The sequence below is a fragment of the Lagenorhynchus albirostris genome, chromosome 6 (genome assembly GCF_949774975.1).
Source record: "Lagenorhynchus albirostris chromosome 6, mLagAlb1.1, whole genome shotgun sequence".
Taxonomy (NCBI): Eukaryota; Metazoa; Chordata; class Mammalia; order Artiodactyla; family Delphinidae; genus Lagenorhynchus; species Lagenorhynchus albirostris.
The window spans coordinates 40,648,847-40,674,407 of NC_083100.1; positions in this window are offsets into that span (position 1 = coordinate 40,648,847).

Below are 25,561 nucleotides of genomic sequence, written 5' to 3' on the forward strand. Positions count from 1 at the left end.
CAAAATGCAATTACGACAAATTTTTATCATTATATCAGAGCATTGTAAAATTTCATGAATGAGAATTATCAGAGCACTCTTTGGGATACCTTGGCAGAATTAATGCCAGAGTGATCAATTTAACTGATTGTACGATTACTAGCAGAAAATCAAAACAGTAAAATGCATGTGCTTTTTGATACTGAGATGATGTTTCACTCCTTCAAAATGCTACCATGCAGGGCTTCCCTGATGGCGCAGTGGTTGAGAGTCCACCTGCCGGTGCATGGAACGCGGGTTCGTGCCCTGGTCCGGGAGGATCCCACATGCCACGGAGCGGCTGGGCCTGTGAGCCGTGGCTGCTGGGCCTGCGCGTCCGGAGCCTGTGCTCCGCAGCGGGAGGGGCCACAACGGTGAGAGGCCCGCGTACCGCAAAAAAAGAAAAACAAAATGCTACCATGCAAACCAATTGAAAGTAATGTTAATTTAACTGATATATCATAAAATTTACATCCTATTTAAATTTTGTTTTGAACGTAAGATGTGGAAGATTTCTGTAAGAAATCTAAGTAACGGTAAAATATAATTAGCATTAGAAGTTTTAATGTTTTACAAAATTGTAAAGTGAAGAATGATCTATATCAGTAACCAAGGACCTTCACTTTACAGGTTTGTAGAAGGAAAGCCAGCCAGTGGCTTACCCATAATATGTTAAGGAGTTACCAAGTCTTCTCTTAATAATCTTTTTTGTTTTAGTACTATAACTCCAGATTGTTTGATAGTAGTAATTTGAAACAACTGCTTTAAAAAAAAAATCAAAACAGTCCGTAGTGCTCAAAATAAATGCTAAATTTAGTTCATAGGAAACCTTTAGCACTATAAAAAATACACAGAAAATCATATGGTCCAACCTTGTAATGTTTTTTAAAATCCCATTATGGCTTCTTTAATACACATTTTAAAACTGGGTTTATTAGACAGCTAATACCTTAGCTGATCACATCCAAGTAAAAAACCCTACTCCAAATTACCCCATAATATAGCAGAAGCAACAGGAACAACGAATGTGACCAAGGAAAACAGAATTTCTTCAGACAAATTTTCAGGCTTTTCCTCACTAATTCTTCACCTCCATTTCCTCACTTGTCTCCTTGGTGCCCCCTTCTATATTACTAACTTGGGTTGTGTTGTTCTGATCTTTGGTTTTGGTGATATGTTCAGATGCTATGTCCGTTTACCCAATGCCCTTGAACTCAGATGCCCACCGAATAATATCGCATTGTTTTTGTTTGTTTGTTTTAACACCAAGGGGGACACCTGCGTGCCAGAGCTAGCGGTCTGCTCCGGGTGGATGGAGCGTGGGGATTCCCGGAAAGGCCAACAAGGCGCAACTGGAAACCGAAGTGTGTGCTGCGTGCTTCAGGAGCGTGCAGGGAGTAAGTGCAGGTCCTTTTGGAGGGAGATGGGGAGAGGACGGGCTGGGATGTGCTGAATGTCAGGGTGGCTCAGAGAATGGCGGTATCGGGCCCAAGGAGCTATAGCTGCAGCCACTCTCCTGAGGAAGTCTGATCTCGCAGAATCTCGAGGGATCTACAGGACCAGCAAGGGAGTCCTGGGATGAGAAACACTAGGGTGTTGGAGGCTGCCAGTCCGTAAGGCGTCTGGCTCACACCACCTGTCACACAGATCCCAATCCTCATATAATCCTGGCCGGGGTACAGGTATACATCCACCTCGTTTTCTTTATCCATTCACACTCAAAGGACATTTAGGTTGTTTTCATATCTCAGTTATTATGAAAAATGCTGCACCAAAGAACATAGGAGTACAGATATTTCTTTGAGATCCTGATTTCAGTTAGATATTTATTTGGTTGTTTTATAATCAGTGGTGGACTGAACATAATAAAAAATTAGGGAAATTAACTGAAATTTAGTTATTTCTCCCTAAAGGTGTGAAACAGCCAGGTTTCAATGGTCAGTAGGCAAAAAAAGAAAAAAAAGTCAACTTCTACTTTCACCCTAGTTAGTAGAGCTTGTTTAATGACAAGAGTCATTGTCTTATCTTACTGTCAAGGGTATAAAATGCAACCCTATTTTTTAATTCATCCTTATTTTCACTGCTAGTAATGAGTCATTTGAACAATAAATATTTATTTATTAACATTTATAAAGATATGTTTGAAAATAAACACTCCTAGGGTATAATAGAGCTCAATTAAATGCAGTATCAGTGGTTTAGAAGTGTGATGGGTTAGCTTTCAAAGTTATTACTGTTATGAAAAAACATGCTTCCTTTTTTGTTTCTCTTTAAAAAATGCTAACACAAGCTGTTTGTGACTATACAATTCCCAGTATAATTTTGTAAGCCTTCATGGATGCATAGAGTAAAGAGGAAAGTCAGAGATTATCAGTCATCGATTTAGGATTTTTTGATTTGGTCTTGACTATTCTCAAGAATCAATATTGGCAAAGATTTTTTCCTAAATCGAAGCACCTTTATTCCTTCCAAGATTTGGGATATATGATAATTTTTAATACAGTATTAATGAAATATATTTAGCTTCTGCAAAGTAAACGAAGAAAAATGAAAAGTAACAAAACTCTGTGTGTGTGTGTGTGTGTGTGTGTGTGTGTAACACATCCGTTTAAAAAGTAAGATAAGCTAGTTAATGAGTAGCTTACTTCAATATCATCATCATATGCATATTTTGCTACTTCCCTCCTTAAGGGATATTCTCCTAGAATAATATATATTCAAATATATATATATTTATATATATATAAAAATGAACACATGCATCCTTTTTTTTATCATATCAGGTAAGATTTTCATGCTACAATTTCCCCTTCTATCCCTAATAAATTAGTCATCGAATTCAGACTTTTCCTTGAAAAGTTAGTCATGTAATTAAAAACATGACTGTACGCTTTTCTTGGTAAACTTTAAAATTCTACTTCTAAGAGTTTTATACCTATGAAGACCACATGAAAGGTAACAATTCAGTTACTGTGGTGTCAAGAGAAGTCTAAACATTTTTATTCTCTTTGTTCAAAACTGAAATGTCTAAAGGCACAACACCTACATTTTTATTATACTAGTTATCTGCTTATTACTTAAAATATATCCAAATAAATTAATTTGATAGATAATATAATTATCAAAGACAAATTAAAGTCTTCACTAATATGTCGAGTTTACATAATGGTCTAGAAATATGATTTTTATTTTTAATATCACAATATGGTTCTGCTGTTAAATACTCTGCTTTTATATTACTGATGTTCTAATTTAAAAGCTTCATTTTACCTAATATTTTTTCCTTTTTTTTATGCTGGTAACATTAACAAATGTACTATTTGTTCCTGTAAAATTTAATATTTAAAATATAGTTAACTTTCACCAGATTTTCTACAAGAAACACTCAAGACTAACAGATCAATTTAGATTGAAATACTTAAAAGTGCTCAGCCTTTTAAAAAGTGCAAACACTATAAAGATTTTCAATCTTTATTAATTTAAAATCACTCTTTTCCTGTGGAATTTCTCAGAGCTGTCATACCTTAACATGTCATATTTGCTTTACCAGTAACTTCCATTTACTTATAGCAGCATAGATTTTTGGTAAATATATAAATAACAATGATTTTCAGGGATCTGATTCTGTTTGCTTTAAGATAGTTACAGACGGTAATAAAAGGCCCACTAGAGTGCATTAGGGTTGTTTAATGTGTTTTGGAAAATGATATCCAAAGTACAGACCCCTATTAGCTTACTGCAAAGTGATACCAACACCCTGATGCCCTGTGGTTACCCACAAATAGAACCCTGGGGGAAGCATAGAGCTTGTTTTCCACCCATGCCAACTCCTTACAAGATTCTACCTTCAGGACTGATTTATGGGAATTTTGGCCCAGTCATAGTCCTATTAGGTAGGTGTTTCTGAGTAAATAAATTAATTTTTGACTAAAAGGAAAGAGTGAGTCTTTTATTTAAAAAGTGGCAACTGAAAAAAAATAACCAACAAAAAAAGAAAACCCCCAAAACTCTACTTAATGCACTATGGTGACCTAAATGGGAAGGAAATCCAAAAAAAGGGGATATATGTATATGTACAGCTGATTCATTTTGCTATACAGTAGAAGCTAACACAACACTGTAAAACAACTATACTCCAATAAAAATTAGTTAAAAAAAAAAGTGGCAACCAGCTGGTTTTGTCTTTACTCTTCCTGGAGTTTGGGTTTGTAAGTCAACAACTATCTCTTATTTTTGTTGCCTAAGAAAATTTGTGCTATTGATACTTTTCGGTTCTTGTGCATAAACATTTATATTAACATCAAATTATGAAAAGAATGGACATTTTCAAGTTAATTACCTGTTTTTCCCTAAAGCACATTGAAACACTATAATTTCGTCTTTTCTGTAGGTATATTGTTTAAAAGTACTCAAGGAATTTGATATATATCATATTGGGGGGAAAAAAGGTAAACCAAAGTATTTTTTTTAAAAAGCCTCTATCTATTGTTTCTAAATAAACAATAGATTGAGTGGAAATAAAGAAAAGAGTTCTGAACAGGAACCAAGATCTGACCTGGGAAACATTGTGATCTTTCACAGGCAAACTGATAAATTCCCTAGATTAAGAGGAGCATCTGAAAGCTTAGACAGGAGGATGACCTTTAAGTTTTCTTTCAATTCTAAGAGTCTACAATGTTCTGTATAAAACTTGAGCCTAAAGAGTGGTTGAGAATAAACTATGGCACATGATCCTGTCATGGACTCTTCAAGGAATTGGAGCCATCCATTTGTGAAGGTGATGGAGTATGTAAAGAAAATATAAGGTCAGCAGGCAACCAATGGGTCATTCAAGGCCAGGGCACATGTCTTTTTTTTTCTGGCAGGCTGGTGTCATCATTAAAAGGATAAGAGAGCAAGTAGGGATGTGTTTTGAGCCTAGGCTAGGAAAGAAGGCTGCCATTTCTGCACCCTTCTTTTGGCTAAAGCAAGTCACAAGGCTAGCCCAACTCAAGAGATGAAGAAAAGTTTGTTGGGTGAAGCTGCAAAGTCACATTGAAAAGGCAAAGAATAAAAAGGAATTTCTATTAAATCAACCCAACATCCATGTTAGAGAATATACTTTATTATATTATTCATTCACTTTACTTTCCATATTTCATTGATTCCTTTTGGATCTCCCACCTTCACCTTTAAAAAATTCTTGACAGAATTCTAGACAGCAGTTAAAGAGACTCTTCGGTAAATTTTAAAAGGCTTCGGATTCCAGATAATGTTTTACATAAGTCTAAAGCATTTAAAAATATTTTTAAACATTTTGAAAATATGTGTCCATTTTATTCTATAATATAGCATTTATATTAAATCTGTCATCAATCTGATGTTTGTTCTTTTGTGTTTGACCTGCTCTTTTATTCTACATTTGACATTTTTGGGGTTTGCTGCTAATGGTTTATTTTTCTGTTTCCATACCTAATTGTGAGGTTTTGTTTTCCTTATTTATTTGTCTCTTGACTCTCTGCAACCCATCAATCTGATAATTTGTATCTCTTTAATTCTAGGTGACAGCCAGCCATTATTTATTCAACTGTTTCTCCTTATATATTGTTTATTTCCTCTCCATCTGGAACTCATGTAAGTATTGAACACTACTTTTGTCTTCCATAGATATTACATTATGTTTTCCACATTTTTATCAATTATAGGTGGCTTTTGGAATAGAACATTTACCGATTTTTTAGTTCTCTGTCTCATTCTTTGTGTTTCATTTGTTGTTCAAGCCAAACATTGTTTTCAATTGGTTCTTTATAATGGCTTCCCTTTGCTTAAGCTTCCAATAATGTTTTTGTGCTTGTTTTTTTCCCCGTCTAAGGATATTTATTTTGAATTCTTGTTCTGGGAGTTTTTCTTCTGATTCCTCTAAGTTGTTTAGTTTATTATGAGGTTTAGTTTTATTCATTTATTTTTTTCTAGTGCTTGCATTCCTCAAAGATCTCATGCTTTCTTGTTAGTTCATATCACCTGAAAATTATGACACGCTGTGCCAGTGGGGTTTGGACCCCACTGGTGAATTAAGGAGGGTGAACTCCTCAGAGTTAGATAAACTTTCGTGTTGCAGTCTGGGTTTATCTTTTCTGATCTCAGGAAGCCTCCCATTACTTAACCCACATCCTGCTCTTTTCCAAGGACTACCTCCTATTGAGCTAATCTATCCTACTGGGGTAACAAAGGAAATATCAGCATCAATAATAGCAAGCTGAACTGCACTTGTTAAAATGCCTCTTAACCTAAGCCACATCCCAACTCCTCTAATGTTGCAATGCCTTCAGAGTCTGTGTCTCATACAGCTCCTTTACTGGTAGCAGTGTGCCCAGGTATCATTATACCCCCTAGGGTATGAGAGAGAGAGAGAGAGAGAGAAGCAGAACTGTAAATCTGGCATGCCACCTCTCCTACATTTATGGTGCTTTGTCCTTTGTCTAACTAGGCTCTCATTTACCCCACACACACTAGGATCTTGATACATTTTGTCTTCTTGAGGGTTTGCCAAGGTTTCATTATGGTCCTTGCCGGTGTGTGTATTTTATAGTTGTTATTTGCCACTGGAGTCTATCACACTCCCTCTCACTTCCCTGCCACCTCCAGGGGTTAAGTTTGAGAGGAGCCAGCAGCTCTTTCTCTTGTGACATTCTGTTAGGAGGCAACTTCTAAATAATTGTTTTTGCTCCCACCTTAAAATTAGGGACACTTTCTAACCACAGTTTAAATTTTCTTCTTTAGTTTTGGCGCTGCACTTCTTATAAATGCCTCTTTTTCATACTAAAAATAATATTTATTGGCTTCTCCAAAGCTTTCTGAAGAGCAGCCCCACTCTGTGGTCCAGTTTCTCAAACTTTGATATTAAGAATTTATATCCTCAGGCCTGGAATAGGGCACAGAGGTATGCAATTTAAAAATAATTATCCTGGGTAGTTCTCATTTACTTGGTCCACAGCCCATCCTGTAAAATAATGGTAAGGGCAATCTCCACTCAGTGAGTAAAGCACAGTAGAAGCCAAAGGATATCTCTTAGGAACCCCCTATCCCCCTTCGAGGAAATAACCTAACTTGTTAGGAAATTGTATGCCCCTTAGACATGGATGACTGTTTCCCTTAGGCATGGATGACTGTTTCTAATATGCTGGAAACATATTAGACATATTATGTCTAATTATGTCTAATATGTTCTTAGACATATTTATTCCAGTAATCTCACATATTACTGATTCTCCATGTTAAATATATTACCAAAAATAGTGCAGAAATAGACTTAAAAAATCCCTGAAGGATTTTGTGCCATGCAGCTAGTATAGATTCAGGCTAGCAGTCCACTTGAGGGCTGGTTGAGTTTCTCAGTGGAGACATTTTCCTCCTTTACTCAGAGACAACATATGAAAAAATGCATTTCCTTACTGCCCACTTTTGTGAGGTTGACTTTCATAGAATGCTCATTCCCTGAGTGTGTCCTCTGAGGCACATGGATCTATGCCGGTGTCTCTCATCTATCTTCCTGGCACGTTCCCAAGGCTTTGCCTCAGTTACCCAAGATGACGTTAGTATTGTAGCTTGAAGTTACATGAATCTTCAGAACATTCAAGACAGTGTGCATATCGTGATCTATGTTTATGTTTTGGGGGGGGGGATTTCCTTTACTTATGAGGAGGTATTTTTGGTTTTTGCTTTGCTTTTGTTTCAATTTTAGATTTTTGAGTTGTGCATTTTGAGCTGTGTATTTTCTCTGCAGATACTTCCCAGAAATCAGTTTCTGCCTCCTCGATGCCCACCTGCAATTCCATGGGACCATATATATACATATCCGTAGTTAATAATCTTAGCACTTTATAGTTCAACCATTTGTTTTTAGAACTAATTGAGGGCAATCATTTTCTCTCACTCATTTATTCATTGTACTGTCCTAGCAAGGTGGCTGGTATATATTTGACTCTGAGTGTTGTATAAGAAGGAACCATTGAGATGAAACCACTTGAATAGATTTCCTTTCCTCATAATACTGCCCCATGGAATAGAATTAGGACCTGATAATATCCAGACTTATTTAGAAAATATATACCAAATCTAAGAAAAAAGAAAAACATTTTTGTTCATTGAAAACTTCTACCCAGAGTCATACATATTTTTATCATTTTGTTATCTAAATAAATATGTATGTGTATCTGTTTTATGTATATATGCATATATACATACTTACATGTAGTTATCTATAAATATATGCTTATATATATTTATGTATATGTATATATACATATATATTGGTGGTAGGAACTAACATTTACAGAATGTACTATAGCACCATGTATATAAAGGTTATTCATTAACAAATAGATTATATTTCAATGCATTAGGGGTGGTAAGTTATCCACAAAACATAACAGAAGACTAAATGGAAGAGGCATGCACACACCTATCTTGGAAATCCTGCATTAAATTAGCAGAAATAATTTTAAAATTCAGAATTGGTCAGTCACAATCACAATATGTATTTTTAAAGTCAATATTAGTTATGAAATATGATTCATAGTTTTCTTTAAATGAATCTCCATCCTTAAAATGTCCCAGCCCAGTTATCAGGATTCTCTGTGTAGGGTTCTGCAACCAAAGCCAAAGTTAACAATAAAACATGATCTTTGTTTTCACTGAAACTTTGCAGCTAGTGATACATGTATTCTATATCAGGATTCCATTATTCTTAGGTCAATTGGCCAAATGTCATCATAGGACAATCCTAGCAAACAATATCAGCATGATTTCTATAGAGAGAGAAAAAAAGAAGAATGGCTTAGAACTAAAAATCAATGCTTGTGCAAAGCACATCATAGGAAACTAATTTACTTAATGAGAACTTTGTGGAAGATACAAACAACAGATTTTATTAATCAATGTTGGCTTACACTAAAATGAGCATATATAGCTTTCCAAGTGAAAAAATATTCACGAAAAACTCTGGCATATAAATAATATTTAAAGTATATGATTATTTATAAGAACCATGCTAGTTTTATAATATCCTCTGAACTAATTTTTTATTGTTATGTAACAAATTTACCACACATTTAGCAGTTTAAAACAACACATTTATTATTTCACAGTTTCTGTGGTCAGAATTCCAATCAAGGTTTAGATAAGTCTTCTGCTCTTGGCTTCACAAGGCTGGAATCCAGGTGTTGGTCAGACTGTGTTCTCATTTGGAGGCTGTACTGGGGAAGAATCCATTCCAGTTCATTCCATTGGCAAAATGCATTTCCTTGTGGTTGTATGACCAAGGGCCCATCTTCCTCCTGGCTATTGGCTGGAGGCCACCCTGAGCTTCTAGATGACTCGTGCAGTATTTTCCTGCCACACACGTTGCTCTCTCCTTAAGGCAGTTTACTGTATGACAGTTTGTTTCTTCAAGGCCAGTAGGAGAGATTCTCTAGTGGAGATAGACATATATAGACACACACACACACATATATAAAGTTAACACTATCACCTTTGCCATATAGCCTAACATAATCAAGGCAGTGATATCTCTACACTTTTGTCATATTTGGTTGGTTAGAAGCAAGTTACAAGAACATCCAAAACTCAAAAAGAGGAAATTATACAAGATCATCAATCAATGAGAGTCAAATTGTGATGTTTGTGCCATATCCACATGTACTAGGATATTTCTCCTAACATGGAGAAAAGTGAGTACTGAATGTTGATAGATTGAAAACAGATTTTTTACAATAAAAATATTTGTATAGTATATTAGCTCTAAAATATCTCAATCTCTCCCATTTAACAAAAATCTCAAAGTCCATCTTTCTCAAACTCTAAAGGAGCACGTTTTGTCTCATTCTATGAAGGAAAATAAGCTGGAGACATTTACTGACACTTTTATCTACTGGAAAAATAAAAGTGAAGTCTTACCAATTAAATTATTGAGAAAAATGGATGTCTAAAGTTTTTTTTTTTTTTTTGACTTAAGTAGCACATTTTGTTTGTCCACAAAATCAGGTCATCAGTAAAACACAAAGGCTTGTGTTTGGCAATGAAAAATATCAGGACTTTGTGACTTATCTTGAAGTTTAATGGCATATTTTCTAAATGATATGGCTTCCCACATATTATCAATTTATAACTGGCATCATCTTAATTTATTTCATCATGCTACTTTCAACAAAATCTATCAGGCACTATACTCATTTACTTGGATAGTTTTCATTTTTATTCTTTTTTTTCTGTCTTTTTATTCCAGTGCTTTCTGTTCCCTATGCACTTTCACTATTTCTGCCCCAGTGTAGCAATGTCATGCATTAGCAATTTTCTTGAATAAGGCAGGGCACACCATGAGTTTCAGTTTCTTTTTGGTTGGTGTTTATTTCAGTCTCAATACTCATGTGAGGTACAGAAGTAAGAAAAAGAACAGAAAAAAATGATAGTACTTTCCTTCAACTAACAACACAAAGTAGAGATTCAAGATAATTGAAACAGACACAATGAAACAATTAAATTTTTATTTCGTTTTTTTAATTTAGCTTCTGGCAGTCAACTAATAACAAATTCATATTACAGACAAGGTAGGATAGGGCCTGGGATAAAGTAGATTGAGGAAGCTTGACAACAATAAAAAAAAAAAAGGATCTAATTTTATTTTTATTTGACTTTCAACCAAGAGACCAAATGTTGAAATCAAAACAAACCCTAAGGCTTGTACATGCCAGTATCTAATGTACTCAACCAAGCAGCAACTTTCAGTATTATAGTGAATAAACAGCTTCTTGCCTAATGGAGAAAATAAAGCAAAAATTTGAAACAAATTTTGTCCAACTTTGGATTACAAATTTTGATAGTATACAAAGGAAAATGACAACAACAACAAAATTAAAATGGAAACTAAACTGACAGGCCAGTAGAGAAACTAAGCTCCTTTTGTTTGTGAGGGTAGATCCTAAATATATTCAAATTTACGTATGGATTTTGACTTACTGTACAAGTGTATGAACTGGAAGAATGCCTTTTAAAACTAATTTAGCTGGGGTGAAGTCAAGATGGTGTACTAGGAGGATGCAGAATTTGTGGCTCCTCAAAACTAGGGCACCTACAAGGCACTGCTGGGGGATCACAGACACCAAAGGGGATGGGAGGAACCTCCAGCTACCAGCTTGTGGGATTGTGGATCCCAGGACAGAGGTCAGGCCCAAGCTCTGGTGGTGGGAGCTCTGAGTCCAAACTGCTGGACTAACAGAGAACCTCAGACCCCAGGGAATATCAGTCAGAGTGAGGCCTCTTGGAGGTCCTCATCTAAGCACCAAGACCCAGCTCTATCCAACTGCCTTCAAACTCCAGTGCTGGATGTCTCAGGCCAAACAACCAGTAAGACAGGAATACAGCACCACACATCTAAAAAAAAAAAATAAAAAAAAAAATGAAATGACAAAAAAATCTGTTTACAGACGAAGGAGCAAGGTAAAAACCTACAAGACCAAATGAATGAAGATGAAATAGGCAATATACCTGAAAAAGAATTCAGAGTAACGATAGTAAAGATGATCCAAAATCTCAGAAAAAGGAATGGAGGAAGTACAAGAAACATTTAACAAGGATCTAAAAGAACTAAAGAGCAAACAAACAATGATGAACAACACAATCACTGAAATTAAAAAATACTCTAGAAGGAATCAATAACAGAATAACTGAGGCAGAAAAATGGATAAGTGAGCTGGAAGATAAAATGGTGGAAATAACTGCCAAGGAGCAGAATAAAGAAAAAAGAATGAAAAGAATTGAGGACAGTTTTAGAGACCTCTGGGACAACATTAAATGCACCAACATTTGAATTATAGGGGTCCCAGAAGAAGAAAAAGAAAAGGTCTGAGAAAATATTTGAAGAGATTATAGTCGAAAACGTCCCTAACATGGGAAAGGAAATAGTCAATCAAGTCCAGGAAGTGCAGAGAGTCCCATACAAGGTAAACCCAAGCAGAAATACACCAAGACACATATTAATCAAACTATCAAAAATTAAATACAAAGAAAGAATATTAAAAGCAGCAAGGGAAAAATAACAAATAATTTACAAGGGTATCCCCATAAGGTTAACAGCTGAACATACAGCAGAAACTCTGCAAGCCAGAAGGGAGTGGCAGGACATATTTAAAGTGATGAAAGGAAAAAACCTACAACCAAGATTACTCTACCCAGCAAGGATCTCATTCAGATTCGATGCAGAAATGAAAACCTTTACAGACAGGCAAAAGCTAAGAGAATACAGCACCACCAAACCAGCATTACAACAAATGCTAAAGGAACTTCTCTAGGCAGGAAATGCAAGAGAAGGAAAAGACCTACAATACCAAACCCAAAACAATTAGGAAAATGGTAATAGGAATATACATATCAATAATTACCTTAAATGTAAATGGCTTAAATGCTCCAACCAAAACACATGGACTGGCTGAATTGATAAAAAAAACAAGACCTGTACATATGCTGCTACCCACTTCAGACCTAGGGACACATACAGACTGAAAGTCAGGGGATGGAAAAAGATATTCCATGCAAATGGAAATCAAAAGAAAGCTGGAGTAGCAATTCTCATATAACACAAAATAGACTTTAAAATAAAGACTATTACAAGAGACAAAGAAGGACACTACATACTGATCAAGGGAACAATCCAAGAAGAAGATATGACAATTGTCATAACAAGAATCCTTGTCTTGTTCCTGATCTTAGTGGAAATGCTTTCAGTTTTTCACCATTGAGTATGATGCTTGCTTTGGGTTTGTCATATATGGCATTTATTATGTTGAGGTAGGTTCCCTCTATGCCCATTTTCTGATGAGTGTTTATCATAAAGGGTGTGAATTTTGTCAAAAGCTTTTTCTGCATCTTTTGAGATGATCATATGGTTTTTATTCCTTAATATGTTAATGTGATGTATCACATTGATTGATTTCCATATATTGAAGAATCTTTGCATCCCTGGGGTAAACCCCACTTGACCATGGTGTATGATCCTTTTAATGTGTTGTTGGACTCTGTTTGCTAGAATTTTGTTCAGGATTCTTGCATCTATGTTCATCAGGGATATTGGTCTATAATTTTCTTTTTTGTGTGTGATATTTTTCTGGTTTTGGTATCAGGGTGATGGTGGCTTCATAGAATGAATTTGGGAGTGCTTCTCCTCTGCAATTTTTTGGAAGAGTTTGAGAAGGATGGGTGTTTGCTCTTCTCTAAATGTTTGATAGAATTCACCTGTGAAGCCATCTGGTCCTGGACTTTTGTTTGTTAGAAGATTTTAAATTATGGTTTCAATTTCATTACTTGTGATAGGTCTGTTTTTATTTTCTAATTCTTCATGGTTCAGTCTTGGAAAATTGTACCTTTCCAAGAATTTGTCCATGTCTTTGTGGTTGTCCATTTTATTGTCATAGAGTTGTTTGTAGTAGTCTCTTATAATCCTTTGTATTTCTTCAATGTAAGTTGTGATTTCTCCCTTTTCATTTCTAATTTTATTGAGTTGCGTCCTCTCCCTTTTTTTCTTGATGCGTCTGGCTAAAGGTTTATCAATTTTGTTTATCTTCTCAGAGAACCAGCTTTTAGCTTATTTATCTTTGCTATTGTTTTCTTTGTTTCTATTTCATTTATTTCTGCTCTGATCTTTATGATTTCTTTCCTTCTACTGCCTTTGGGTTTTCTTTGTTCTTCTTTCTTTAATTGTTTTAAGTGTTAGGGTTAGATCGTTTATTTGAGATTTTTCTTGTTTCTTTAGGTGAGATTGAATTGCCATAAACTTCCCTCTTAGAAGTGCTTTTGCTGCATCCCATAGGTTTTGGGTCATCGTGTATTCATTGTCATTTGTTTCTATGTATTATTTTATTTCTACTTTGATTTCTTCAGTGATATCTTGGTTATTTAGGAGCACACTGTTTAGCCTTCATGTATTTGTGTTTTTTACAGTGTTTTATCCTATAAGTGGCTTCCAATCTCATAGCGTTGAGGTCAGAAAAGATGCTTGATACTATTTCAATTTTCTTAAATATTCAAAGGCTTGATTTGTGACCCAAGATATGATCTATCCTGGATAATGTTCCATGTGCACATGAGAAGAAAGTGTTTTCTGCTACTTTGGGGTGGAATGTTCTATAAATATCAGATAAATCTATCTGATCTAACATAGCACTGGGAGATCAGCTTGGCGCTTTGTGACCACCTAGAGGGGTGGGATAGGGAGAGTGGAAGGGAGATGCAAGAGGGAGGAGATATGGGGATATATGTATAGCTGATTCACTTTGTAATAAAGTTGAAATTAACACACCATTGTAAAGCAATTATACTCCAATAAAGATGTTAAAAATATATATATATCTGGTCTATTGTATCATTTAAAGCTTGTGTTTCCTTATTTATTTTCTGTTTCGATGATCTGTCCATTGGTGTAAGTGGGGTATTAAAGTCCCCTACTATTATTGTGTTACTGTTGATTTCTTTCATGGTTGTTAGCATTTGCCTTATGTATTGAGGTGCTCCTATGTCTGGTGTATAAACATTTGTAATTGTTATATCTTCTTCTTGGATTGATCCTTTGATCATTATGTAGTGTCCTTCCTTGTCTCTTGTAACTGTATTTTAAAACCTATTTTATCTGATAAGAGCATTGCTACTCCAGCTTTCTTTAGATTTCCATTTGCATGGAATATCTTTTTCCATTCCTTCACTTTCAGTCTGTATGTGTCCCTAGGTTTGAAGTGGGTCTCTTGTAGACAGAATATATAGTGGTCTTGTTTTTGTATCCATTCAGCCAGTCTGTGCTTTTTGGTTGGGGCATTTAATCTATTTACATTCAAGGTTTTTACTGGTATGTATGTTCCTATTACCATTTTCTTAATTGTTTGCGTTTGTTTTTGTGAGTCTTTTTCTTTTGTGTTTCCCACCTAGAGAAATTCTTTATCATTTGTTGTAAAGCTGGTTTCGTGGTATTGAATTCTGTTAGCTTTTGCTTGTCTGAAAAGCTTTTGATTTCTCCACTGAATCTGAATGAGATCCTTGCTGGGTAGAGTGATCTTGGTGGTAGGTTTTTCTCTTTCATCACTTTAAGTATATCCTGCCACTCCTTTCTAGACTGCAGAGTTTCTGCTGAAAAATCAGCTGATACGATAACCTTATGCGGATTCCTTTGTATATTGTTTTTTTCTTTTCCCTTGCTGCTTTTAATATTTTTTCTTTGAACTTAATTTTTGTTAGTTTGATTAATATGTGCCTTGGTGTGTTTCTCCTAGAGTTTATCCTGTATGGGACTCTTCCTGGACTTGGGTGACTTTTTCCTTTCCCATGTTAGGGAAGTTTTCCACTATAATCTCTTCAAATATTTCCTCAGACCCTTTCTTTTTCTCTTCTTTTTCTGGGACCCCCATATTTCGAATGTTGGTGCATTTAGTGTTATCCCAGAGGTCTCTGAAATTGTCTTCGGTTCTTTAAATTCTTTTTTCTTTATTCTGCTCCTTGGCAGTTATTTCCACCATTTTGTCTTCCAGCTCACTTATTCATTCTTCTGCCTCAGTTATTCTGTTATTGATTCCTTCTACTGTATTTTTCATTTCAGTTATTGTGTTGTTCACCTCTGTTTGTTTGCCTTTAGTTCTTTTAGATCTTTGTTAAACATTTCTTTTATTTTCTCAATCCGTACCTCCATTCTATTTCTGAGATTCTGGATCATCTTTACTATCTTTACACTGAATTCTTTTTCATGTAGATTGCCTATTTATCTTCATTTATTTGTTCTTTTAGGTTTTACCTTGCTCCTGCATGTGTGACATATGTTTTTGCCATCTCATTTTTTTTTCTTCTTTTATGAGTTATATTGCATTCCTGTCTTACTGGTTGTTTGATCTGAGGCTTCCAACACTGGAGATTGTAGGCTGTTGGGTAGAGCTGGGTCTTGTTGCTGTGATGAGGACCTCTGTGAGACCTCACTGCGATGAATATTCCCTGGGGTCTGAGGTTCTCTGTTAGTCCAGTGGTTTGGACTCAGAGCTCCCACTGCTGGAGCTTCAGCCCAATCCCTGGCTTGTGAATCAAGATCCCACAAGCCACATAGGGGGGCCAAAAATAAATAAATAGAGAACAATAACAAAGTAAAAAATAAAATCAGACTAGGAAACTAACAGATATGTTAGAAAAAATATAAAAATAAAAATATAAATGAATAAACAACTGGAAGGTACAACGGTACCATAGTACTAAAAATGAGTAGGAGGGAAAAGAAAAAAAAGAAAAAAAAAACGGAATGGGGGGCTTCCCTGGTGGCGCAGTGGTTGAGAGTCCGCCTGCCGATGCAGGGGACACGGGTTTGTGTCCTGGTCCGGGAAGATCCCACGTGCCGCGGAGTGGCTGGACCCGTGAGCCATGGCCGCTGAGCCTGCGCATCCAGAGCCTGTGCTCTGCAACAGGAGAGGCCACAACAGTGAGAGACCCGTGTACCGCAAAAAAATAAAAATAAATAAATAAATAAATAAATAAAATGGAATAGGACTTGGTTGTGGAGGGTGGGGCCTAAGCAAGTGTGAGGTTTGGGTGGTGGGTGGGGCCTATGCTTAGGACTCACAGGGCTGGAAAAGGCCCTGGGTGCTGTGGGGGGTTGGGCTTAGGCTCAATCAAAGAGAAAGGGCCCAGGCGTGCCCCCCCCGCCCCCGTCTCAGAGAGTGGGGGACCTCACCTGGGAGCACAGCAGGCTTCCTGGGCTTGAGTGTGTGGGGCAAATGCCCTCCTCTCCTCTTCTGCTCCTCCTGTCCTAGAGGGCCCCTCCCAACTGCCTCTCCTGATCTCCCCAGCCACAGGGGAGCCAATCCTGTCTGGCCTCCACTTCTCCTCCCCCCTCACTCCCCCCACGTCCTACAGGTTCACTTGGGGGTTCCTCCCATCTCCTTGGGCATCACGGTCCCCCGCCAGCAGCTGACAGGTGCCCTAGTTGTGAGGAGATGCTAACTCAGCATCTTCCCACACTGCCATCTTGACTCTGCCCCCCAAGACTATATTTTGATACACATAATCTTTTTGATCTGTGAAATTTAGAGAAAATTTCTTTAATTAAAGAAAATGCATATTAAATCACTGGTTGGATAAGGTTAATTTCCCAAAGTTTAGGATATTAAATTAATGAAAAGATACAAAAAGAATGAAGTGCAATGCTGTTGGTGCAAGGCAATATATTTACAAAAGCTAGACAAGCAACAGAATTGACAAGATCCAATTAATTTCTCAAATTTAACGTATTCAAAACTGAACTTATGATCTTCTTCTCTAAATGTGATCCTCCCCTAATGCTCCCAATCATAGGAAATGACATTTTCATTTCTCATGTGGTTCAGACTAGAAATCTAGGTGTCATCATTTACATCTCCCTCACACACACTGGCTATGTCCAGCCTATCACCAGCTGTGCTATTTTCTTTAATTCTGATTGTATGTCAAGTAGTCTTCTTTTCCCCGTTGTTACTGCTATCGCATTAACCCAAGCTGTCATCACTTCTTATCTCTGCTACTTCACTAGCCTGACAATACCTCCTTCAACATCTACTCTTATCTTCCTCAGACCTTCCTTCTTAAACTAACCAGAGTAATTTTTAAAAATACAAATTGGATCACATTATTCTTGGTTTTAAAAATCCTCCAATAGCTTTATAATAAACTAAGGATAATATTAAGAATCTTAAACATGACTGACAGATTTCTGCATGTCCTTGTCCCTGAATATTTCTCCAACTTTTTCAAGCCACATTCTTTTTGTTCATTCTGCTTCCTTCACACCACCACTACCACATGTATCTTACTATCCCCATACCTTCTCTCTTCCCAGACTCTTCACATGGTTAATTCTTACCCATTGTCTGATCAAATGCTGTTATATTAAATTGCCTATTACAGGTTATTTTTCCTGTTATGACTTTGCATGTCACACCGTTCTGAGTAACTTTTACTTATACCATTTTTACTTTAGTGTTATTTGCGTAATTATTAGCTTATAGTCATTATCTCTAACCAGATTTTAAGGAATATAAACCCAGAAAATTTATTTGTTCCTTGTTCTATTCCCAGTATTTGGCACTGGGCTAACTCATAATAGGAAAGAAAATTATTGTTGAATAAACTAGTAGGGGGATAAACATTAGCATGTGTTTAAAGATTTAACATTCAAATATTGTTGCAATTCTCTAGTGTGGTATATTTTGGAGAAATAATAGAGAAACCATGGGAATTTAAAGTTGGAATAAATCTTAAAGTCTCCTAGGTCATCCTTTTATTACCAACCAATTCTCAGAAAGAATAAAAGGTTAGATATCATGCCATTAGTTAAAGTCAAAACAAGGACAAAAAGTAAGGTTTTCTACCTCCCAGTCTAGTGCCTGTGCTATTGGTAGTTTGGGTCTTCTTACCATGACTGTGTACATTTCTTCTACCCTTTTGTCAATAATGTGGGTATTATGTTTCTATCTGTAGGTCTTTATAGTTAATTACTTATTTTTGTAGGAAGCGACTCTTTGATTTCAGAAATACCACTAAATGCTGATTTTTCTACATCTCTGACCACTCGGTTTTCTCTACTTGTTCCTGAAATCTAGCCATTATTCAAGGCTCTGTTTTTGTTCTCCTGCACTTTTCATATTCTGTGACACTTCAGGTGATTCCATATACTTCAAATGATTCACTTATTTTATATATGATAGTTGATCCAAAATTTAAATCCCAAGGTTATCTCTTTTCCTTGTCTTCCTGAATCAAATAATCATCTATTAGATATTTCTAGTAATAGAAGTTGGAAGTAGTAGTAGTAGTTGGAAATCTCATAACATCCTAAACAAAATAAAAATCATCATCTAATCTTCCAAATAGTCTTCCCCAACCCAAAACTTAATGTACACTATTGTCATTCTTCTGCATGCCAAAGCCTGAAAAATCACAGGTATCCCATTCTCTGTCACTTCCATTCTCTGCCTCATCACAGTCAACTTGTCAACTTCTGTGGACTCTCTCACTTAAATATTTCCAGGTTTTGCCTCCTCATCTCTATCCCGACTGTCATTGCCTTACTTCTGTTGCTTTGCTTGTCTCAGCTACATCATTGCATCACATTTAACCGCAAGTTAAATGTCCTCTTTGAGCCACACTTCATGGTACATCTAGGTTCCTTTTTTTGTTTGATTTTTAATTTTGTTTTCAGTACGCGGGCCTCTCACTGTTGTGGCCTCTCCCGTTGCGGAGCACAGGCTCCGGACGCGCAGGCTCAGCGGCCATGGCTCACGGGCCCAGCCGCTCTGGAGCATGTGGAATCTTCCCAGACCGGGGCACGAACCCGTGTCCCCTGCATCGGCAGGTGGACTCTCAACCACTGCACCACCAGGGAAGCCCTAGATTCCTTTTTAAGCTAAAAGTTTACTATGGTGTTAATCCTCAATCAAATGCCTTATTAGCAAGTGTTTCACCTGCCTTTAACATAAGATACAAACGTGTTAGTCTATTCCTTAAGAATTTTGGTTACAAGTGACAAAATCAAATGCAAATTAGTTTGAGCAAACAAAAGAAATTTATTGTCTCATGGGAATAAGGAAGGAGTCAATGATCAAACTACTGGAGAGGCAGAGGTAAACTGAATGAGGAGACTCAAACACCACTGAGATACTCTCTCCTTTGTTCTCTAAGTTTCCCTAAACATTAGCATGATTATCTCTTATTTTGTACTTGCTCTTTTGAAATGAGGGAGAACATTATCTATAAACAGTACCTCAGATTTATATGAAACAATACCTTTTCTTCAAATTGAGGTCATGATAATGTTTAGGTTTCTAAAACACACTTTTTTGTTTAAACAGTAACAGAAAGGAAGACCATCAAGACCAAAGCAAAGGAATAATAGAAAAAGGAATACCTACAAAATTACTGAACTTCAAATTTAAATCCAAAGTTCTTAAGTAGGGACTTAAGCAATTTAACCAATGTAATATATATATATTACTGTCCTAGTTCAGTCATATTACAAAGTTTGAACTTTATTTTCTCTTTAATAGTATGAATTGACTCACAAGAGAAGCTGCAAACATCTTTCAGGGAAAGAAAATGAATTGTGGTTTCAGAAAATATTTACAGTACAATGTTGTTCCTACAGTGTTGTTCAGTAGAAGACCACTGTGCTGCTGTTGTTCAAGATATGAAGCCAGATCTTTCTCACTGTTGTTTTGTTAGCAGAGCCACGCAATTGACAATGGCATCCAAAAGAAAGTAGCGTTTCTCAATACTCCTTAATTTCCATATGTAGCCACAGAACTTAACACAGTATGCATTTGAATCTAATTTGCTCCTTTTCTTATTCATATGTAAAATATATGATTTCTAAATTGGTTTAATGGAAGCAATTATCAGAACAATATTCATTGGAAGTGCTGTGTGTTAGGAAAATCCATAAAAATAGAAAATACATTTTCTGGATAGACTTGTATAACCATTTTAGCTCAAGAAGTAAGCAGATCAGCACTATGTGACTGAACAGCGTTCTTCTTAATCTATCTTGAATTCAATGTGTTGCATTAGAATCTAAACCCCTTGAGGTTTGCTGGGACTTTGTTTGGTTTAATACTAAACTCCCATTGCCACAAACAAGTGTGCATTTTCTTATCATTTCATATACACATACTTACTTCTAATTTTATTGTCTTTTTCTTTTAAACCACTAATAACCTGGTTTAGAGAGTTGTGAATCTATAACATTTATAGTTAGTACCTACCATGTGGAAATCTTACATGAGAATCTGGTAAATATTTAAGTTATATTAAGAAGGACTCTTCTTTTCCATACATCAAATAACAATTTGGAAAAATAGAAGAATTTATTATTGACCTAGAGGTTTAAAAGGCATGAAGAGCCAACAGTCCACAGCAAGTGGACCGTGCATATTTGAATGGCATGCATGGCACAGCCTCTAGGTATAAAGAGTTTGTGTTTCCGGTAATTGCTGAGTGCCTAGAATAAAGGGAACAGCTGATTCTTGAATTTCAGGTCTATCCATTTCAGTAACACTAGTTGTTCCCAAATACATGGAATATCTTTCCTGTGCTTTTTTCATGCCAAATTTATACCCCCATTTGTTCCCTTTTAAACTTCAATCTTATACCCATAGCTTTACAGAGTAAAGCAATCATGCTAAATTTTTGTTCTACAAAGATAGGAATAGAGATACTTATAGTAGTTATCAAGAGGAAGTATTAAATATAAATAGGGTGTTGTTGAGAAATAAAATTCTCTCTTGAAACTGTTATGTTGTTTGAAATATAAAGAAGTGGAATGGAAGGTAAGAGGATTGTTACAGTAAAAGATCAATAGAAAATGTGTAGAGGGATTCATATATGCCATTCTACTTGTTGATCACACATTTGTGCAATTACAGGAATATAATTTCCAACCAATATGTCTCAAAATTATAGCCGTCACTACATTTTGTGTGAAGCCTTATAAAACCTCAAAATTCAGGTTACTTCTCATAAGCCTAAGTTGAATAAACCTAGAAGGAAAAAGGAAATATATTCTCTAACATATCATTCCTGGCACAATGTGGAAAGCTTCAGAAGTTCAAGAGAAATTACAAATATTTCAGAATAAAAGTTGATTAGAAATGTAAGAACCTAGAGGTAGTTTTGAAAAGTATTGTAAAATTTGAAAGTACTTGTTAAAGTAATCGAGTTTAAAGAGGTAGTGATAAAAATGTAATCCAGAATTGCCCCTGGATCTCTTTATTGGCTAAAAAATCTATAGCAAAGGATGAAACTACTTTAACTCATTTCAAACCTGCAGTTTTTTAGTATGAAAATTTGAAAGCAGAAAGTAGAAAGTCTCCATGGCATTTTGTAAATTGTTGAACAATGTGTTTCAATATTCCCTGCAAATGATCATGCTTGGAAACACTGCCTATTTGTTGGCAAAGAGCAGACTTTAAAAGTTGTAGGCAGAAGTTGCCCTGCAAGTAAACATGAAATAATTTGTTTCTGTGTATAGGTCACAGAGAGGCTAATGATATGAGGATAATTAAACAAAAATAATTTTTTATTAAATAAAAACTATCATTTCTCTTCTCCCATGTTTATAGTCCCACAGTCTCTATTAAATAATATTAGATAGATAATCCCAAGACCACAGTCTAACCACAAAGTATCTTTCATGCCATTTCTTTTATCATTATACATCCATCTATATAGACATTTTCTAGAAAGTACTCAATTCTTCCTGCCTCATTTCTTTCAATTAGATTTTACATTTTTCTAATTTGTTCAAATCTTTGCCTTTTAATCATCAAAAATATAAACTATCTCAGAATCTTCCCTGATTTTGTGACTGGAAGTATTTATCCACTCATATCAATATCTTTAAAATGTTTTTAGTTTGTATACCATTTTTTACATTATGTTTGTTACTAATAACTTGTATATTGTTGCATAATCTCCACGACTAGATTTTAAGTTGCCTTAGGACAATTCTTTTTCCCATTCACACTTAAAAAGTCACCTTGTACCTAGTAATCTTTTTAGTAAATGTTTCCTGAATATTCTGACTATATAAAAAGAGTATCACATGATTTTGTTTACTTTCTAAAAATACACACTAAAAATGTCAAGATGCTTTGATTAAAGTCCCTAATTGATTAATTATCATTAGGAAAATTGATAAGTAACCTTGTTACATGATTGTCACCTTCCGTTACTTTTAATTTACACTTAGAACTCATGTCAAAGGATGACATTCCAGAATTTGGGACTGATCATTAGGAAAGTCATTATAATTAACAGGGTATTTCTCATGAAATGTGTTTTGACTATTGGCAATATTTTGTGTGTAATCAAACCAAATTATGATACTTAACATTTAATCAAAATCACTTCTCAAGAGCAAGTTATTTTGTACATTTTTTTTTTTTGCTTTCTTAGTCATTTATTTACTATAAAATGGTTAGCATTGTGAAGTATATTCTATGTTTAGTACTTTATTTTAATTATATATCAAACAACTTTTTATTTTGGACAAATGTTCTTTTCTTCACTTACTTCCTTTTTCCTCGATTTGGTGGAGGGCATCAGCAAAAGGATTTATTGGTCCTTTTTTTTCTTTTTTTAAAATACAGAGAGACACTTGGCACACGTGTGTTATTATATATACAGTAATTCCCCCTATCTGCGATTTTGCTTTGTGCAGTTTCAGTTACCCATGATCAATGGCGGTCTGGAAATAGTAACTGGAAAATTCCAGAAATAAACAATTCATAAGTTCTAAATTGCACACCCATTCTGCACAGCGTGATGAAATCTCTCATCATTCAGCTCTGTCATGCTCCAGATGTGAATTGTGCCTTTGTCCAGTGTATCGCTTCAGTTGCTTAGTAGCCCTCTTGATTATCAGATCAACTGTCACAGTACCGCAGTGCCTGTGTTCAAGTAACCCTTATTTAACTTAAAAATGGCTCCAAAGCACAGGAGTAATAATGCTGGCAATTTGGATATGCCAAAGAGAATCTGTAAAATACTTCCTTTAAATGAAACGGTGAAAGTTCTTGACTTAATAAGGAAAGAAAAAAATCATATGCTGAGGATGCTAAGGTCTACATTATGAACGAATCTCATATCCATGAAATTGTGAACAAGGAAAAAGAAATTGGTGCTAGTTTTCTGTGATGCCTCAAGCTGCAAAAGCTATGGCCACAGTATGTGATAAGTGCTTAGTTAAGATGGAAAAGGCATTAAACTTGCACAATATGATATTTTGAGAGAGAGAGAGAGAGACACCACATTTCCATAATTTTTATTATAGTATTGATATATTGCTTTATCATTCGTTATTGTTATTAATCTCTTACAGTGCCTAATTTATATTCATATGCATTGTATGTATAGGAAAAAAACAATAGTTTATATAGGGTTCAATACTACCCAAGGTTTCAGGCATCCACTGGAGGTCTTGGAATATATCCCCCGTAGATAGAGGGGACTACTGTAGTCTTTTAAGTCTGTGATTTCCAAATCTGTTTGACTAGCAAATACCATTTGGATTTCTGTTAGCTTGATTTCTTATCTTTACTCCAGTCTCATTAAATCAGTTGGAAGTATGAGGCAGGGCACTAGGAATTTTCAGTTTAGTAAGATTCCAGTTTAACTCCAGTGATATCCCAGTTTCAATACTAGGGCCTAAGCTATCAAGGTATGATTCATTTTGAAAGAATCAACCCATTATGTTTCAAAAGGGAAAATTTGAGGAAAATTTCTAGCTACAGCTCCTTGACCGCTGAAGGAACAGAAAAATGGACTGGACAATTTTTCAGATAAGACATATAGAAATAACATTTTAACACTGTCACATAACTAGTACTAAAAACCAGTAATATTTATAAATGGGTTTGTTATATATCATGTTGAGTGCATTATTTAAATTAGAAATGGAATAATTCTGTTATTCAAATTACATTGGTAGGTATTATATTTAATACTGAGAAAGAGGAATAATCCATAAAAATGATTGATATTATAGGTTTTATAGATTATCAGTAATTCTTAATTTTATGTAGCATTTTATGCCATTCATCAATAGTAGGAAAATCTACAAAATCCAGCCTGTTGCATTACTTGTCTGAAATATATTAGTTCTTTAGCTTAATCAACCATCTAAAAGAACTAGAGAGAAATATGTATTCATGTTTGTACTAAAACCATAAAAATTGTTTTATAAAAGCAATTTAACGTGTTTTAATTTGTTTGAGGTTGGCTTGTGAAATATTACTTTAAGAAATCTACTACTGAAAAATGTTTTTTTCAAATCTGATTATATCAGTTCTGATATCCTTAAAACCTTTGTCTCAAAATCTTCTACTGTTAGTATGTTAGTACTTGCAAAATCTTGGTTTCATTTCTATTACTGACTCATTTGGATTATGAAAAAAATCAATTTTAATACCAGAATTTTTTATCTCAAGCTAAAATAGGTCTATTAAATGATAACAATTTCATTTATATGGTAACTTCAAAATCAAAACTTCAATATAACAAATACCAAAAAGCAAACATTTTGTGCAAAGATTTGCCAAATCTGCAATTTCTAATCTTCAATTATTAAGAAGGAAGTGGATGGTAACTAGATTTGTGGTGGTGATCATCGTAGTGAATATAGATGCCAAATTATAATCTATACACCTGAAACTTATATAATAAAAATCAAAAATCAGAAAACAACAAAAATAAAATAAATAACTATGCTAATTGAGTGGAAAATAAAAAAGAAGGAAAGTGGATATTTGTGTTGGCATTGTTTCTGGAATTGGTAGTGTTGTATAATTTTATGACTGAAATGATTCCCAAAGATGCTGGTCTGAAACTAATTTATCTATCTATCTATCTATCTATCTATCTGTCTATCATTTATCTATATATTTAGTCAGTTAATATGTATTGAGAATTCTTTGGAGTATTCTGGTAGCATGGAGTTTCAATGCACTGATGGATTAAGTATAAA